The sequence below is a fragment of the Mastigoproctus giganteus genome, chromosome 10, assembly GCF_048544385.1.
Source record: "Mastigoproctus giganteus isolate SK-2022 chromosome 10, ASM4854438v1, whole genome shotgun sequence".
In the NCBI taxonomy this organism is placed as follows: domain Eukaryota; kingdom Metazoa; phylum Arthropoda; class Arachnida; order Uropygi; family Thelyphonidae; genus Mastigoproctus; species Mastigoproctus giganteus.
The window spans coordinates 55,550,317-55,570,778 of record NC_143584.1 but is presented as its reverse complement, the minus strand read 5'-3'; the positions used below and the strand labels follow the sequence as shown (position 1 = coordinate 55,570,778).

At 36.9% G+C, this 20,462-nt stretch overlaps 1 protein-coding gene across 1 annotated transcript in view; it reads left to right on the top strand.

The window, feature by feature from the left end:
- Nucleotides 1-625: 625 nt before the first annotated feature.
- Nucleotides 626-20,462, top strand: part of LOC150079040 (very long chain fatty acid elongase 7-like) — a 98,214-nt gene continuing 78,377 nt past the window's right edge. The window contains exon 1 of the mRNA XM_090384030.1: nt 626-862. The gene's annotated coding sequence lies outside the window, so the exon portion shown is untranslated. The remainder of the gene's footprint in view (nt 863-20,462) is intronic.

Sequence of the window (20,462 nt, the reverse complement as noted above, 5' to 3'; positions counted from 1 at the left end):
TCAATTATTTATTAATAATTTATTTCAATAAGTCTGCTTAATATGAAGTTTTGTAAAAAATACTATGTACTTGATTTCTATCAATACCATTCATTAAACTAATTATTACGAAGTGCAGAATCAAAGAAAGTCAGTGTCAATAAAAACTGGATTGCCACCACTGCACAAAAGTACCTACTACCATTCGCTGGATTACTTTCGCTGAATAAGCAACGCTGGCTTTCCGGTAAACAAACACAACTGTAAACATTTTTCACTCCATTTCTTTAAGACACCATTTTCATAATTGAAAGTGAAATAATCGTTCCACATTAGCGAATCTAGAAGGAATGTCAGTTTCGTATTTTACTTATTCACTGAAGTATCTCAGCGGACCGTAACTTGTCGTTGCCCTTTATCATTCTCTACTAAATAAAAACAAATTAAAGTTTACTACCAGAAGCAATAGCACGTGGAAAGTAGTGAGATGTCAGAAAAGACGTGACGTGAATGTGACGTTACGCACCTTCAGCAGAAGGCCCAATAGCATTCAAGGTCATATTAAAACTCCAACGCCATTAGCTTCCTAGGCGCAATATAATGAGAAGCTAAGAGGCTGAAGATACACTTCTTGGTTACCGAAGGCTCCAGCGCGCATGCGTTTGTAGCACCCGGGTTTTTCACATAAGGATAAAGCATCCCGGCGTTTCTAAGGAGCTAAAGCAATCAGTGCCTGCAGTTGACTGTGGAGATATGTACAGTTGACTGTGTACGGTGAAGCATTGTGTAGTGCGCAGAAATTTCATATAGTATAACAACCAGTAACTCCTACCTGTGATAAAAAGAAAGCACAACCGCCCCTTTTATTTCCTCCAACGCTAAGGTAAGTGAACTGTTATTAACATTTTTTGCACTTTTTCGTTATTTCACATATGCAATCTCATTTATCTAAAGATAATTAATTACCAATTTCTAATTTTGTTCTGTAATATTTCAATTACGTTTGGCAAAATTTTTATGCATGAAACGGACCTCACTGACGTCATAAAAGCCTTAGGTTTAATATGTCAATATCAGTAAAACGTACCGAGATGCTATCTATCTCCATGAAACATGCAAAGTGACCACAGAAAACACAATACATTGATGCCTCACGGCATTAGTTACCTCGGGGAATAACTGGATCTTCCAATGGAAGATCATTTGGTTTTCTTTATGAATCCGACGCAGAGCTACTGATGGCATATTACTTCCTTTTAAAAATAAACAGAAGCAAACATTTCCATTTATCGTTACACACCACTGGATGCAATAACATGGAAATGTTGTGGAATTACAAGTCTATTAAAACCAGAATTTGCCTAAAAATCGATACGGTTACAGTACTTTCGCAATCGTATAGCAGTGCTCATAATATGTGAATATATAATACTGGATATTTACGTGGATTCACCTGAATATCGCACAAGCACTTAATGCATTTTGGAAGGCCTCAAGGGTATCACCGCGGATAAAACTGATGTCCTCCCCACATCGGGTGGAAAATGCCCAAGTTCGAATCCTGTCAATAACGCTAGGAATTAGGAATTTTTATGAGCTTCTTCTTTTTTTCTTTTTTTTTTTCAGTCAGTCTCACGCGATAACTGCGTGGCTTTTTCTCCCGGAAACTCAGGGATGTGTTTTTTTTCCCTGTTTTTTTTTTTTTTTTTTTTTTTTTTTTTTTCTCTCTCTCTACAGAAAAATAGGCAAATCGACCAGAATACAGGTACTCCTCGATTTACGTAAGGGTTGCGTTCCGCAAAACGCTACGGAAGTCGTAATTTCCCCTATGCTTGTTCCGCACTCGCAACTGTGCTCACTGAATTGAATGAATCAAAAAAGAAATGTGCGACAAACATGTAAACAGAATTATTTATTGTGTTTATTCAACTTTTTATTCAATGCGCAGGAAAAATTACAAAAGCGTGCAATTTAAAAAAAATTCAAATTTATAAAGGGATAACATCAGTAAATTTTACCTCTCGAGCATCGTTGCCAGATTCGACTTCAGCTGATAAGTACGCCGCTGCCGAGGTTGAGGGCTGTGGAAATTTAGAAGGGGTCGGCCGCTCAACCTTACGAAAGAACATACTAATGGATGGCTGGACGGTGGATTTTTTCTTTTCATCGTATATTTCTTTATAGCTAGCAAGCATATCATTCACCCCTCTGTTAGCTTTTAAGAATCGTTTGCTGTCAGGATCCATCTTCTCAAACCTCGTCATTGCCGATGCAATTTCATGAAATGTCACTGCCATCTCTCTGGTGATGAAGCGTCTCGGCTCCTCGTTTGGTTCATCTTGAGCTTCGCCAGCATTTTCTTCTTTCACCATCGCTGCCTGAAAGTCAATAAGTTCTTCGTTAGATAATTCCTTCTCCTCCTCCTCTATGAACTCCTCCACCTCTTTGGCATCAACCTCCAACTGAAGTAGCTCTGCAACCTTTACACTCTTATCTGTAACCTCTTCATATGATTCGTCTTTTACAAATCCTTCGAAGCCTTTTACGTACCGTGGGCATATTTTCTTCCATGCGCCATTTAAACAACTTTTAGTAATTTTCGTCCAGGCTTTATTAATGTTTAAGATGACGTGGTAAATGTTGTAAGATTTCCAAAAGTCTCTTAACGTAAAATTTTTCTCGTCGTCTACTGCAGACAATGCCTGAGCAAATGTTGTGAGTAATTAGTATGCTTTTAAATTCGAAATAATATCCTGATCCATAGATTGGATGAGTGAAGTCGTGTTTCGCGGTAGAAATATAACTCTCACGCTCGAATTGAAACTATCTAGATAATCCAGGAGCATTATCTAATCGAAGCAAAATCGTGAAAGGAACGTCGTTGTCTTTACAATATTTTTCAACCTCGGGAATGAAGCAGCACTTAAACCAATCCTCAAAGAGAGATACAGTATTTTTATCCATGCTCTCTAGTTCGATCGGAAATGCACGGTTACGGTGGCTTTACTGATGGCCTTAAATGCACGAGGATTTCCAGAATGGTACACAAGCAGGTTTTAATCTGTAATCTCCCGCTGCATTAGCACCAAACATGAGCGTGGCCATATCTTTTGACGCCTTGAAACGTGGCATTGTATTTTCCTCTTTGGCAATGTATGTTCGATCCAGCATTTTTTTCCAATACAGAGCAGTCTCATCAACGTTAAAAATTTGCTGCGTTGAATAGCCGCCTTCATCAATAATTTTTTCTAACACATCACAAAATTTCTCTGCAGCTGCAAAATCGGCACTGGCAACTTCACCGCATACTTTAATGTTGTGGAAACCAGCGCGGTGCTTGAACCTATTAAACCACCCGTTGCATGCCACTAACTTGGGTTGCGGCTCGCCGTACTTATCCTTAATATCTTTATAAATACTTATTTGTTTGTTTTTTTGCTTGAATGGTCATTAGACTCAGGGGCACTCGCTTCTGAATCTGATTTTCCATCCATATTATTAACAACTGTTCCATCTTTGATATAGCATCTGAACGCTGTTTTGTGATCACTGTTGATCCTTTGACATGTTCTTTTATATGCGCACTGTCCTTTAAAATAGTATTTTAAAATGTCGAAGCAGCGAGACCTAATTCCCTTGCAATAGATGACAAACTTTGTCCTGCTTCGTATTTTTTAATCATTTTCATTTTCATTTCTAAATTAATTTTGTTTCGTTTCTTAGCACCCTTTCACTTCATCATTGTAATACGTAAACAGGAACGAAGAGAAGTTTCTGAAAATTTGTTTTTTATATGATTGAAGATTTTAGTGAAGGGGAACACATTTCACCATAATAGCGTAAAAACCAACGCAATTGCAGTTATCGGTATTATCGCAAATGCAATAAGATCGAGTTTGCTACCCGTTTATAATTACATGCACTAACAGAAAAAGTCCAATAAATTGGAAAGTGGAAATGTTTTTATTGTTTTATGGTCGTGATCTCCAAAACGTGTTTTAGAAAAATATCACAAAGGCGTTCAAAATTAATTCTTATAACGGGTACATATGATAACGATGAAAGGGTAGTGAAATTTCCCTTATAAATGTGACCTTTTAGAGAGATAAATAAGCTCAGTAATATAGCGAAAATTTCAACTTCCAAGGACTTGGAACGAATTACAAAAAAAAAAAAAAAAAAAAATGTGTTATTGCGTTCGCATTACGATACCTCCATTTATTCCTACGGGATGCAAAATACGTTTCCACCGGCCGGTAAAACCTTACGTAAAGTTGAATTTCCGTAAGTCGGGGAGTTCATGTACACTGAATTGCAGATATAATATAACTGAGTAAGATTATATAACTAACCTTACTCTATTTGGAGTTTAAGGCACGCTAAAATTATCATAATAATGAATTGAGTCACTTTTCAGTTCAAACTAAAAATGGCAAACCTCTGTGAAGGTGGGTTAGTCTCTTTCCAAAAAGTGAAGTCTTTTTTGTATAAAGTACACATGTTATTCATGATTCTAAAACTAGTTCCGAACACTGGTCAATCGGTGATACCTCCTAGTCTTTAGAATGTAATTTCAGCTGCTGGTTATTTTAGTTCATTGCAAGAATATTACGGTTGAGGAAGAAATTACATCTCGTGTATTATTGAACGCATTAGTCATAGAAAGTGGCGTTCAGAAAAACAACGTGTAAGATTTGGTTTTCCAGTAAATGATTCCAGATTTTTATTTTCTTAATAAAGTATCTAGGACCTTGCCTGTTTTTGATTTTTTCAATGGAAGTTCTAATTTTCTTTTACCAGACTTAACTCTTTATAATGTTCTTATTTATTCATATTGAGGTCATTAAGGTGAACACAGACGTTGGCAAAACAAGTTAATTAGACACCCATCATTCATAAAATGTGCTATAGGGATGCGCCGCGATTATAAAGCTGCCCAGTGGTTATAATCGCTGTCTTTCTACGCCGTATTGGAAACATTTGGGTTCAAATTCCATCTTGACGGGAGGAATTTTTAATGGACCTTTTTTTTTTACAACGTGGATAATCCAGTAGGCTGAGGATTGCATGGTCCTCCTCCAGACCGGAAAAATACAAAATCCGACCACAGAATATGAGCAATCTACCGATACAATCTGAGAGGTAACACTGATGCCTCATGGCCTTAATTATCTCAGCGCAGAATTCAAATGAACCCAGTTCTAAAGAAATACTTCACCAAGAAATTCAACGGGTTTGCTAAATATCTCCCTTTGTCATCACATTGCCCTCGTGGGTAGCACAGTGATTATTATCACCGTTCTTTCGCGTCGAGTGAAAGAGGCCTGCGTTCTAATCCTGCAATGTCACGAGAAAGTTATGGGAATTTTTTTTTTTTTTTTTTTTTTAGGGCTAAGTTAGTCGGGCCTGGGACAGGGTAATGGTTTTTAACTCACGGAAACTCGGGTTTTCGGTCGAGTAGGCAGCAAACCGAACTTAGAACACGCGCAATTACAGACACAACATACTGATTCCTTTGTTGCTTTTGGACTTTACCTAACCTGTCATCGCGTGATTATTTTGTGAAAAAGATGGTATTTATGAAAAGATACCAACTCCTCTCCTCAAGCGCGTTAGAAAAATCAAGAATGCTAATTAGTGATAGGCTTTTAAAGAAGCTGGTGACTTTTAACTGATCAGTCAGGTACTTGGGCGAATTCTTGATGGCATTACTGTAAAAAGGGTTTGTCAATTTTTTTTAACAGGCCTATGCTTAAGACAGTAACACAAAGATGTTTACTAAAATAGTGATGGTAAGCACCACGCTCACTGCCTGTTGTGAAAACCCGTCTCCATTTAAAATTACTGGTGCTCGAGAACGAGGGCTGATCCATTAAAGTTTTCCCCACTGGAGTTGCAGAAATAGTTACATAAACAGTTGGCAAACGCTTCTTCTAACACTTCGAGGATGAAGAAGAATACTTTTGTCCAATCTTAAGGAGATACCAAACAGTGACAAGACGTTTGCAATTCGGAGGAGGAACCAAAATGAGATGAACGTTTTCTCCAAAAGTAGGAGCTTTTTTCTTCAGGAAAAGTGACTATCATAACCAGGGCATGATTGTAGCCGAGTGGTCAAATATTAGTAAATTTATTGGTAAACAGAAGACAGAAGTCGTATGCTGTTGTTATTTGGTTTTTAGGAGCATTAGCAACTAAGGTCATGTTGTTCCGGGGATATGCGGTGGTCATTCCCTGACCTTTCCGCATCCTCCGTATTTGGTGGTCACGGGCTCGAACCCCAGTCTAATCAAGAAGCGTGTGCTACGCACTGCTGCTCCTGCCCACCTGGCTACGGAGGCGCCAAAAGTCGCATGTAAATCCACTAATACCACAAAAGACGGTAATAACTGTCTTTTGTGGTTTTGTGGTAGAATCAGAACTTAAAAGGTGCTCCACTTTTGTGGAGCACCTTTTAAGTTCTGATCCTACATAGACATCCCACAGTATAGGGCTTAAACAGAAGATATACGTACTATATTGTACTTCTTTCCAAAATTAAAGTACACAGTATCACAGATATGAAATCTAGCCCAGTGTCAAGGCGAGAGTGCAGTAGCATACGCTTTTCAGTAGACCATGATGGTTCAAGCTCGCTTGACTAATAATTATTAATGACTGTATTCATTTTCAAAATAAGGAATTGTAAGTAAGCTCCTCTGACCTAGTAGTCGTGCTGGGTATAAAGAGAACATGTTACAGACAAATTCACACAACTCTTAGCAAGACAAAAGTTAAAAGTATTTCAGCTAGAAAAAAAAAAGTCAAAGGAGTCCCTATGACTGTAAACGAAGATTGAGTCCGGTGTACGTTAAGTGCCAAAGCAACTAAGGCTATGGGGCGTCGTTATGTTGTTTATATTTATCGAAGGGTCGGGCTGCTATTTGATGGAAGAAAAATCTGAACTTCCGAAGTGGGGGGGGGACATGCAACCCACCCTCACCTGAGACCAACTAACTCAATCACACTGTCAAGAAAACCCATAACAATTCCTCACGTCAGTGAGGATATAAAACCTCATTCAAATTCAAGTTTTAGCATTGCATTATGTTAGTACATAGTAAATGACTGAAATATGTGAAATGGCATCGTTTTTGTTACATCTCATATTGTGATTGCCTTCACAACGAGTTGCCCTGATATTGTTTGTTTGTTATTTGGTTTTTAGGAGCATTAGCAACTAAGGCCATATTGCTCCGGGAATAGTCGGTGGTCATTCCATGACTTTTCCGCATCCTCCGTTTTGGTGGTCACGGGCTCGAACTCCTTCCCACCTGGCTACGGAGGCGCCCGCTAATATTGTACTACCTAGAAAAAGCAATGCTTCACCAATGGCGGCCAAAAAGCCGTTTCAAGGCTTTTTGGCCGCCCTTCAGCGGGCGGGTAGGTACCCTGGTGTTGCAATAAGTGACAACCCAGTTATGAAGTATACCTCCACGGTCTGCGCCGGTAGCACAGTGGTATCGTCACCGTCCTCCCCACACCGGGTAGAAAAAGCCCATTAAAGTTCCTCGCATCATCGACGGGATTCGATGACGTGAGGAACTTTAATGGGCTTTTTTCACCCCGTGTCTGAGTTAGTCGGTCTGAGGCGTAGATAGCAAGGTTTTTCGTCCAACAAAACAGACAAATCTATCATAGAAGACACAATTAACAGACATAAGAATACACTGCACGGCAGATGAATTTAATTATTCGAATGGCCTAAAAAATAATACTATAACTCCACAATATGAGAGATGCCAGATGGTAGCCACAAACTACAGAAAGATTCACTAAACGGACAAGTTATTTGGTTGCATCATGTTAATACGTACGAACATGATGCAATGCACTAATTTGCTCATTTAATAAATTTGAAAATTAAAAAGGCTATTTTTATAAATTGAACATAAACTTTCAAATATATAGATGGGGTATAGCGGAAGCATTCCAAAAACTACCACTAATCAATCTCCTCGGATATAATACATGGTTCACCTTGTATTATATCTATATAAGTAAGTGTTCTTGGGCTAAAAACCCAGACTATTTCATCGGTGTGTGTGGGGAGGGGAATACGTCCTCTTGAGCTCAGTTTACTGCAGGCTCGACTGAGGAAGCCTTTAGGAATTGCTCCAGTCTGGAAGGAGAAATGGAACCCAGAGTTTTCCAAACAAGTGGAGAAAGCTGATTCATTTCGCTACATTCACAGTGTGTCTTTGTTGGGTGAGGGGTTGAAGGTTAATGAGTGAAACATTCTTTGCCTTGATAAATATACAAGTAGACCCAATTTCACTCAAGTTGTTTTTGAAGCCATATTTTGCGGTTTTCGCAGAATAATTCTGTGAAATAATCAGAGAAATGAAATGCCCCTTTCCTTTTTGCCTTTTTCCAAATTTCGGTTTTCTCAAGCGCGGCATATGATGATCCTATTTTTCGATTGAGTCAAACGATTGCCGTTCGAGTTGGCCTGTTTCCTAAGGGAATTGCCATTATTAGATTAATCCATTTGCTAGAAGTAACAACAAATATGTATTGGTAACAACAAACGTTTGCTAGAAGTAACAAATAGGAATAAAAAAAAGCAGTGTCCATGTTTGTCTATTGAATATGCTCTCCTCTAAAATTTCTGAACCGCTTTCTAAGTAGAACTGTGGAAAGGGTTTCTTTTGCTGCAATCATTTATGTAATTAATATTCTGTGCATTTAACATTTTATTCATTTTATCAAGTTGAAAATGGAATTCCATTTTAATCTTAGCAAAATGAAAATGGAACATATATATACATACGGTAAGAAATACAGTAATGTATAAGCAGAAATATGCGCTTTATTAACTCTAAAATCAAAAGTTCATGTTTATATTTTATGATTAAATTGTTTTTTTTTTCAGCAGAATTTGTAAGAAATTCTATTCAACTTGAATTCCAGCAGAACTTGAAAGAAATATATTTCATATATTTCTTTCATGCCAATGTATATTTCTTTGTTACACACAGGACCTTGGATTCTATTGGCTTGAAAGAAATATATTTCTTTCAAGCCAATATATTTCAAGCCAATATATAAGAAAGAAATATATTTCTTTCAAGCCAATAGAATCCAAGGTCCTGGGTGTAACAAAGTATCTTAACTTCGCTTGGAATGTCTGTGGAGCAGGGCTGTAGTGGAGGGTATACGCTGGTATACCCTCTGGATTATTTTAGGTGAATAGCGCATACCTTCTGGTTTTTGAAAGACTTGAAAAATCAAATATTATTAAAATATTTACTGAAAATTAAAAAAATAAATTTATTAGAATTTGATTCTTAGGCAAAACTATAAGTACTTTATTGCCTAAGAACCATATAAGTATTATTTTTAATATGCAGGGTGTTCGAAAATCTCACCGCCAACCTCAATGCACTTTGCAACTCCTGTGGTAATATGACGTGTTGTTGTTCTTCTGAGGTCGTCTTGGCGTTCCTCTATAAGGGTAGCAGTATCCAAAATGCGAGAGAGCAATTCTTCTCTTGTATTCACCTTTTCTTTGTATACTGCGCTTTTCATCCAGCCCACAAACAAAAATCTAACGGAGTGAGGTCTAGAGACCTTGGCGGCCAATGAAAGGGATCACAGCGGCCGATCCATCGTTCAGGGAAAGTTCGATTTAGATATTGTATCAACAGACAGGTATAATGTACAGGAGCGCTGTCATGCTGAAAGTACATACCAATACCAAACCTCCAATAGTAGAAGTTCGTTTTGCAGAAATTCTAGGTAAATGGCCCCTGTACGACGATTTTGTAACACAACAGGACCAATAAACTAATGGTCGATGATACCGCATCACAGAGAAGCTATGTCGAAAATTTGTTTCTACAGTTGCATGTCGAATTTCGTCTGACCACCTATGAGAGTTACGGGTGTTGATACGTCACGAAAGTAGCTTCATCACTGAAAAATATTAATGAAATTAATCGGCGATTAGCATATTTACCCACCAACAAAATTCCAATCGGTTGGGCGTCGTCTCCTGGTTGAAGGTATTGCACCCGCTGCATGTGAAATGAATACAACCCATGCTCGCGTAATATTCACCATACTCTTCTTCGTGTACTTATTCTCAGTGTGCTAATAGTAGGACTACGTTCTACCGACTGAAGAATGTGTTCTATTTCATCCACATTTTGTTCATTTGCACGTCCAAAAGAAATATCGCGCTGGGAACTATACCAATCTCACACTGTTTGGTGTAAACACTAGTAAGCGCTCTTGAATCCGGTATTCTGCAGTTAGGAAACCGTCGACGGTATTCTCTACAGGCAGCAGTAGCACTTGCACCACAAAAACCGTAGACAAGCACCATATCGGCGCATTCAATATGTGTGAAGATGTGCAGCATTCTTAACAACACGTCTAACACCAAACAGCATCAGGTTATAACTGCTTCTTGATCACATCTAATTCAGAGAGCTGTGCGCCCCAGTTTCAAACAGCTATATCTCCGTATCCACTGAGAATTGAACACATGTTTATATGAACTTTTGGGGTTAAAAACGTTTTTACTTATTCCAAAAATTTTGTAATGAAAAACCGTCATGCGAAAAGCGTTACGGAAGTGACGTCGTCTTCATGACGTGACGTCCTTCTCCGTTTTCAGAATGTCATCTCAAATGAAGGAAAGTACACGGAATAATATCTATAGATTTTTAAGTTATGATATTATTATCTAATCCTAAGTTAAGTGTTCCATCTCATGTTTACAGTGCCAATTTCTCCCCTGGTGGCGGACATTTGAACTCTTTTTTCCCCCCTTCTACAACGCTTCTCCATACCCTAAATGACATATCCACCGATTTTCACAGCGCTATCTCTAACCGTTTTGACACTAGGGTCTCCTGAACAGGGAAACTTATTTCATAACCACCCAGTATTTTAATATATCGATTACAATGGTCTATTATTTGAGAAGAACAATAAAATTAAATGATATTTTATTATATATTTTTTTGTGGGGAAAGGGGATCCTCCGGTTATGCTAACGAATCAAAAGGAGTTGTCGCCAAAAAAAATACTGACTGAAACCAAGTCAGTTAATGTCAAGCATATGATTTTGAAATATAATGACATATTAAAACGTTAAATGCATTATAATATATAGATATAAATTACAATTTTATTGAAACAAATATTGTAAAAAATTTCTAGGTTATTGTAATGAATTTTAATTGTATGTACTTTAAATATTTATCCGTGTTCTCGGATAAAAAAACAGCCGTTGCTATATAACTGATGGTAGCTTTATAAATGTGAATAATCTAAAATCAAAGAAACGGTGTTTAGATGTACAGTATATAACTTTGTCTACTATTATAGGCATAGGCTGATGTTACATTAAATTTGCCTCAAAGGGGAATAATTTGGTTTGGAAAATAAATAAATAAATGAAATCCTGTTTACGAGCCAAAGGAAATGGCATCGATACAGCTTCAAACAAACCTGTTTCTCCTATCAACAGTAAAAACGTGAGTTTGACGAGCGAAGTCGGTTGTAGGAGACACATTGATACCACGTCACTTTATATATACATGTACTGTATATGTTGTTCTCTTTTGGGAAAACTGAAGCGAAATGAAGTCCTAAAATTCATCTTCATATTTTGAAGAAGATTCAGAAAATGCATGTTCTTTTCTTATAGCCGAATAAACAAAAGGTTGTAAGCAATGGATACACGACGTTTCTGCATGCAGTGTTCGTCGTTATTGATTGCTTATCTTTTTTACTGTTTTAAATTTTGCAATAAAAAATGATTCAGTGAACATAAATATCAATTAGTTAGTATGTATGTATTGCTATGTTAATTAAGCTATGTACGTAAGCATAAAACACTGAAAATACATCTCACCATACAGAAGAAGAAGTACAGAGGATTCATTAGACACATATGTTATATCTGCGTGGTAAATATTTAGGCTCTAAAATTAAAATAACGTCAGCGTCAGTTTAACGGTCAGCGCGTTCGAAGAATACAGAATATTATGCAGCGGTTAATGCCATATGAAAGGAGTGTAAATTTGAAATACAGGAAGAAATATTTTAAAATGTAAGAAATGTATTCATTGGGAGTTAAAGACTGTGCGAATCAGCATGAAAATATGTTTATGGTAAGGAAACGTTCCATGCTTTATAGTTTGGGAGAAAATTATTTTAAAATATATTCGACATAATTAGAAATAATTGGAAATATTGGACATGGAATAATATCTGCAGGAGACATCGAATTAGGAAGAAGAGGGATAATAGCTTCACCTTATGAATAAATTCATTGACTGAAGATATAACTACTTGTGCGAATCTAATGAATAATATATATCCGTTTATATACATAGACGACCTCTGAAAACCAGTTGTAATCAGCCTTCTGCACTAAGCGGGCTCTGCTGTAGTCACCTTTCCTCTTCAAGAGGATCAAAGCTGGCCCCTTTCAAAATCGGCCATGTGGTTGTTGTTGTTATTTGGTTTTTAGGAGCATTAGCAACTAAGGCCATATTGCTCCCGGAATATGCGGTGGTCATTCCCTGACCTTTCCGCATCCTCCGTATTTGGTGGTGATGGGCTTGAATCCCGGTCTAATCAAGAAGCGTGTGCTACGCACTGCTGCTCCTTCCCACCTGGCTACGGAGGCGCCTCGGCCATGTGGTAAGCAATGGCATACCACCACATTATCTGATGCCACAGAGACCATAACAAAACCACCCCCAAAAACTGCTGTTAAAGGAAGACCTGCAACTAGGTGGAAGGATGGGATCAGTGAACTTTTGGGCGTGACATTTTGCGATGCCGCTCGTATAGCACATGGTCGATGCAGTTGAAGGAATTTGTTGGTGGCCACAACAGCTCCTCAGGGAACTACGTAAATTTATTTTTATTTTGATTACCTGTGGAAAATATTCTTCCGAATTTCACATATCATTTAATTTTGTTAATTGGTAAGATAATAAAATGTAAATCTGTGCTCCTTTTATATATCTTTACTTATATAATCTGTGGATAATACGAGTATTCCTCCTATTTTCGCTTATTAGAATCGGCGAATTAAAATTAAAATTAAATTCGTAAACGTGATCACAATGACTGGCGCTTAATACATATTGTATGGTGGACGGTATTTTGTTATGGTCAGTCCATAGTAAAGCGAGGGTCCACTGTACCATTTTTACAATAAAACAAAATTTATTGACAAAGTCTTTTCTTTTCAGGTTTTTGTCAACCGTTAACTCTTTTCGAAGCCTAGGTTTCAGTTTCTGGTTAGGTTTCAGTACAGTTCAAAAAATAGTGATCGATGTATGTGACGCCATTTGGCATAAGTTGGGACCCATTGCAATGCCAGAACCAAGCGAAGAGCTTTGGCTCCATTTTCTTCTTGTCACACTATCACGCCTTACGAAATTTCTGTTCGAACAGAAAAATGTGAACTCCTGAAAATATGAATCGGCCTTGTAGGCCGACACGTTATCTTGTGAATACAGCCAATAACAACAGTGAGTCTCCGACCAATAAACTAAATGGTAAATACAGCTCCCACACATTTGACGTTTGACATGTTTACATGTGAAGTCCCATGAGGTGTGTTTCCTCCTCGTGCTTCCTGACTTTTCCTCCTCAGGATGATACATAGACCAGAATCCCTCTCCACTTTTAATCCAGGAAACATACTTGCCTCGCCCGCAGTAAACTCAATAAGTAAAAATATAAGCACACACGATTATAAATTTGAGCTGTTTATATTAAACCATTATTTTCACATGGTAACCTTCATGCTATTTTCATACCTTCCTCTTTAATTTATTCTACATTCATATACTTTATTTTTTCTCTGATTGTCCGACTAAATATAATTGTATAGGATAGCTAACAGTGCTAATATTGTTAATCATACACAAATATCAAATCATGTGTAACGGCCGTACGGCCTCCGTAGATTAATCGCTAATGACGAGTATCTACTGAAGGATAAGTAGCAAAATGGATGGCATACTGTATATTACAACACTTCTGACTAGATACCATACAATACAACGTTCTACAACAACTCATTATACGATTGATTAAATTATCTCGGAATGGTTCACACCTTAACAATCAATATGTAAATGTTCATTCGTTTAACTAAATAAACATACCGTATATTTACACACAGGGAATTTCAAACTGCGCGGAAGTAGTGCAGAAGCGTATTGTACAACTAAACATAAGAAAGAAAAGGTCCTATAAATATATGAATAAAAGCCTTTATGATTAATATCTCATAAATAAAGTACAAATCATAAAAAAAAAACTTAAATAATAAAATAAACCACTAAAAGGAAAACATAAAGCTGTTCAAAATAACTTTTTTTTTTCTTTTTTTTAATGAAGCACAAGAGCGATAAATCCTCGATTTTCCTGACAGGTCTTAGCGTTTCAGGACTATTTTAATGGCTTCAGTAATTTACAAAATGTGAATTCTCAGTTCGCCTTCCCTTGTTAAAAATAATACTAAAAATAAAAATACTAAATAATAAAAATAATATAATATTATACCAAAGAGTTAAAACCAGATGAAAAAATTTTTATCTATCATATTTATTACAATATATATATAACAACACGCGTATAATACGGTATGGAATTCGTGTGAACCACACAAAGTAATCTAAAGGTTGGGTGATTGTGGTGGCTATTTGAATCAGTCCATCGGTTGCTGTACTCCATATTTAAAAAGTCAGGAATATCACTGGTAAAGTGGGCTGGATTTGTTAATCATGTATGATTAAACTATATCAGCCCACTTTTCCCGTGATGATTAGATATGTGAAACGCATTTTACATACAGTATATTGAAATACTGTATATTAATATATAAAGTGTAATCAGAACAAAGGTTTGTCAGGTTTGTTCGTTTTCACTTATTCTGAAAAAAAAAAAGGGGGGGAGGGGGTTGAAAGGCATCAAACTTTGGGAACAACTGTTCTAAGCCGTTCTTCATATGTGCGTACATCGATAATAATATTAAATTAGTCGTCCTTCTTTAACCCCTCTCTCTCTCTCTCTCTCAAGGTGCTATCTCCAGACCTGAATAAAATACTCCAAATGCGGTCTACACAGCTCCTTAAAAAGAGGGATAATAATCTTATCCCTGCTGACAAAGGTCTTATAAATCATGGACAGGGCACCATGTGCCTACCTAGACACCTGCTCACACTGCATGAAAAATTTCGTGTCAGTTTAAATCACAACACGTAAGTCTTTTTCGGCTTGAACTACTTTTAGCTCCTCTCCCTATAGCTTACTACGTAACTGCAGGATTCTGTTCCCCAATTGCATAACTTCACATTTAGAAGAATGATGGTTGGCGAGATTTCGGCACCATCATTCTGGGACCTGTGCTCATGGAGAGTCCCTCAGAACGACTCCAACTCTATGCCCACATCTCAGCCGTCTCCACCTATCCGATAGGTTTCTGCCTTTTCAACTACTTTCATGTGCCCAGTCCTTGGATGCTGACCTTAATAAGTTCGCTTCTGACAGGGAATACAGACTGCTCATCCTTGAATTGTACTTCTCTGTCCCTGATCCTTTTCCTCGAAGCTCGTCTTAATGCTGCAAGCCATCACTACCACCTGATGTGAAGATGGCATACTAACTTTTTAGTATGAAAAGTGAGTAATGATGAACTAACTACTTGTGTTCAGTGCAAAGAACGTTGCCTGTTTATATTATTATTATTATATGAAATTATTTGTTTCACTAATATCTTCTCTTTATATATTGTACTGTAAATAACTGTATTATAATTGTATTATTGGAGTTTAGAGCTGTATTTCGACTTACGCATTTCCTTATGTTTGATATATCAATGCTCTCTATTTATTATTATTACTGTTAACCCCTGGCCTGGCCTGGTGGCCGTGAAGGGCAACATTGCAATGTATCGAATAGTATTATCATTATTATTATCATTGCAATAAAGATTTCGTATATAAATTAAACGTTATTTGCTATTTTTCGGACCACATATGCAATCCATCCAATTCTTTTCGAAACATGTTGGCCTAGCTCAAATTGTTAACCAACTTCTCACCTTCGAATTTATGATTAATGTTTAATCATTTATGATTACTGTTTCGACTTCTGATACATTTGTTTATAGGAGCATTTTTCTTAGTTTTAGCTGTAGAATACAGCTGCCAATTTTATACTTGCAAAAGCTGGAGATCAGGCAAGAGAACTGGCGTTTTTGGACTAAAACAAGAGGTTTTTTTTTTGCAAAAAGCAGGAATCAGGGGGGAGACAGTAAGAAAACAGAAAAATAAGAGATAATTTTCAAAGTCCACACTGCACTATAAATTAAATTTTACTGGAAAAGTGCACATTTCGTATTAAAATACAGTCATAGGATTGTCCGCCCAGTACAATATGCCTTCAAGCATTAGCTTACTTGACATTTTTCTGTCTGTGGATTTCTGGTTCACACAAAATGATTTTGATTGTTTCAAGAAAGATACCGTTGCAGACTTTCACATCTAAGTTAAGTCAAAGTTTTGTTCATGACAATAGCTCTGCTTGTCTAGACTTGGCTGTCAAGAGCATTTTCAAATCTACGCCAGGGAGAGATCTGAACTCATTTTTTTGTTTTTATAACCTGATTGAATATTCTCTCATGCTCAGCACTGTTGTGAGAAACTGTTAAAATGCCAACCATGACTTGGGATAATTTGTTATATTGCAAGCTTCCATGTGTACTTGTCAGTTCCCTAGTCAAGGAACACTGTACGACAGTAGCAGCCGCATATAACTAAGTCAGAATCAGCCTTCTGTGGTAATCACTTTCCAAAATGGAATTGGAAAATTTGAAAACCGTTGGTAAAATAAATTTTCACTTAACATTCTTCAACATATCTAGTTGCAATGACCTAAGTACTTGATTAGAGGATTTTCATTTTCAAACGATGGCATAACATTTAACAGAAACAAGCAATTTGTTTATTCAGGCCGGAAGAGAGAAACATGGGCAGAGTCTCTGCAGAGAATAACAGGTCCAGTATTATCAGCATGCTTGGCCGGTTTAGAATTAATTGCTTTTACCAGAAGTTTGTGATACAGACGTTCTTGAATTCATCAATTTATTAACTTTTGGATCATAAACTGGATTTTGAATATGAATCACTGCCACTCACTAATGATCGCTTATTGTATTTTTAAATTTGGAAACTCTGAAAAGTGCTCATATTACTTTTCTCGCTAAGTCTAATCTCTTCTTTAAACAGACTTTTCTCAAAGGTTGCCACTGTTCTACCAATCTAGTTATACGTTTAACCAAAGATACACAAAGTGTACACAAAATTCAAAATCTTTTTTAGATCAGTGGCACCAGTTGAAATTGTTTAAATCTACCTTTCCTTTTTAGTGCTTCTTTCTAGACAGTAGTAAATTTCCACAAATATTCGTCGACTTTCACAGAAAGACAGGCAGATCCCTTTTCAGCACACAAATTAATAATATGGCGAGGATAACCGATTACCATCAAGCAATTAATATCCTCTTTTAAACTCTTGTTATGCCAGTTTTCAAACCTACCATACCAGTATTGTACCATAACACACTCACCATTCAATGCTGGGAGCAATTTGCTTTCGCTCTGATTATCATCTCTCTATACATTAAAAAAAGTTTTTCTCCTAGTGATATTTATTCGAGCCAATGGAAGAAAAAAAAAAATTATTATTTTAGGATTACCCGTAATTAAACACATTAACCCGTATTTGTGTTTGTAAATTGCGTATGTTCTATGGTTGATTTGCCTGTTTTGCTGGACGAAAAAACCCAAATAACTGGGGCGAAAAACCTTGCTATCTACGCCTGAGACCAACTAACTCAGCCTCCGAGTGAAAAAAGCCCATTAAAGTTCCTCGCGTCATCGACGGGATTCGAACGAGCCAATGGAAGAAGAGGGCGGGGCAAATACGTCACTACAAATGCGTAGCTAAATATTGCACTGCTGTCTTTGAAAGACAACTGCTTCCATAACGTTCGCCAAGCTAGTGCACATGCTTCACTATCTAATACATGACCACGTCCGGTATCATTTGATGTTCCATTGTAACGTCAGCTGATGAAGGAACGCGATATACTTTGTATATTTGTAAATATTTTAAATATTTGCATTTGTAAATACTTTAGTCCTCCTCTTTCGGATTGAAATATTCCTTATGTATTATGGAACTCGAAACTAAAGGCCTTTTCCTAAGTGACCTATGTAAATGCAGATAAATGACAGTGATATTTATTCCACCTTGGGAATGCTGCGTGATGGGGGATAGGGTAGCCAATGGGAAAAGAGGGATGCGGATCGCGTGTACAAGTGGGCGGGGCAATTACTTCACTGCAAATGCACAGGTAAATAATTACATAGCTCATTTCCTGATTAGACAGCGATCAGTGCGTTTCAACAGGTGTGTATTTTAGGTAGAAAATAATTTTTACTCCGTCATACCTCTACATTTTACATAGAAAAGCGTTGGGTGGCGAGCAAAGCGAGCAGGGGGTGAAGCCCTCTAGTTATTTATTATAATTTTATTTATTTATTTATTTTTTATGTAAACCCAAAAACACGAGAGCTATTAGAACCTATATTACTTAGTACCGTGCTTGGGTTGGAGGTTGAGAAGACGAAAGAAGATATTTGTTGACATTGGACTTTAACTTCTGTAGACTGTAATTTTCAGGAAATACGTATGAAGGTAGGTTGTCAAGAAAATTGAAGTTTTGAAAGAGAGAGCGGGAATTATAGAAGCCAATTCAGAAGAATAGTGCCCATGGAAATATCTGTAGAAGAGGCATGCAGCAGAAACAGAACGTCTATGAGACAGAGAGTGGAGAGACTGTGTTATAGATGAATCATGAATTAGAGATTAATCATTTTATATACAAAAGGCTAGCACAGTGGAATCAATCTGATTATAACATCTGCAAAACTCGAAAGTGATGGGTGCATATCTGTGAGTCAATCGTGTGTGTGTATATGCCTTCTGGAAGGAGACGGCAGAGAATTTCATTGTTATGAAATTGTACCTATAGGGAACTATCGGTGCAATTTCGTAACAATGTCTGTGTTTTTATTTTTCCAAACTGTTTTTCCCCCTATTACATTAACCAGAAACATATTTCTGATAAACGCACCGGCATGATCAGCACAACTCAGAAAATTATGTTCTGATAAAAGATTCAAATAAATATTCCGCCCGAAATGATCGATCACTATGAAATGCAGAATCTGTCATTCTGCATTTCATAGTGATCGATCATTTCAAATGTGTGATTACATCGCGTTTCCCGCCCGCCGCTTTCAACTGAAAAAGGACATCTACATACAGCACAGATGAGGTAACACGTTTGACCACGTGCCGTATGTCGATTTTCAGATTTTACAATACATGGAAAATCGTGTGTATGTCTTCTGAAATTTTACGTCATATTTCTTTGGCATCTTACTGAAAAACACTGTTAATTATCGTATTACACAAGTGCAGGTAGTTCTCGACTTCCCGAGTTTATTTGTTCTCAGCGCGAGCTTGTAAAGCGAAAACTCGTAAAGCGGGAATTTCTTTCCCATAGACAATGTTAAAAATAGGAGTTACGTTCTCAACAATGAAATTAGTTAGCTAATTAGTTTGTTTAAACAGTGATTGATTTATCCAAAGGAATGAAAACGTAGCCTGCAAAATCAAGCAAATTATAATAATAGAGAAATTATTTATGACTTACAAATGTTAAAGAATGTTTATTCTTCATCATCATCATCGACTAAATGCATACTCCTTGATCACTCATTACTGGCTCGGCACACGTTGGTTTGTTGCACAAGGAGTCGTCTTCTTCAGAAATGCTTCAAGAGGCGTTTATTTCCAAGATAATCTTCTATTTTTATTATAAATTTCAATAGATACATAAGCATTTTTTAAAGGAAAGCACAAATTGCAACTAACACGATTCGCGCGGAGTAACAAGTTTACGAAGCTTAAAATAAAAAGAATGAAGAGAAGATTCTGAAAATTTATTTATGTTTTTTATACGATGGAAGATTTCAGTAAAAGACAAACACATTTCACCATGATAACGCAAAAACCCACACAATACCAGCTATCAGTATTTTCACAAATGCAATAACACCAAGTTTACTACCCGTTTATAATTGCTTGCAGTAACAGAAAACCCAATAAACCGGAAAGTGCACATTGTTTTTATTGTTTTATGGTCGTCATGACCATAAAACAATAAAAATTCCAGAAATGTGCTTTAGAAAAATATCACAAAGCCATTCAAAATTGGTTCTTATAAAATATGATAACGATGAAAGTGTAGTGCGTTTAATGATTTGAATTGGTAACTAATACAATTTACACTATAAAAACCATCTTTTAAGGAGTTATATAGCGCAA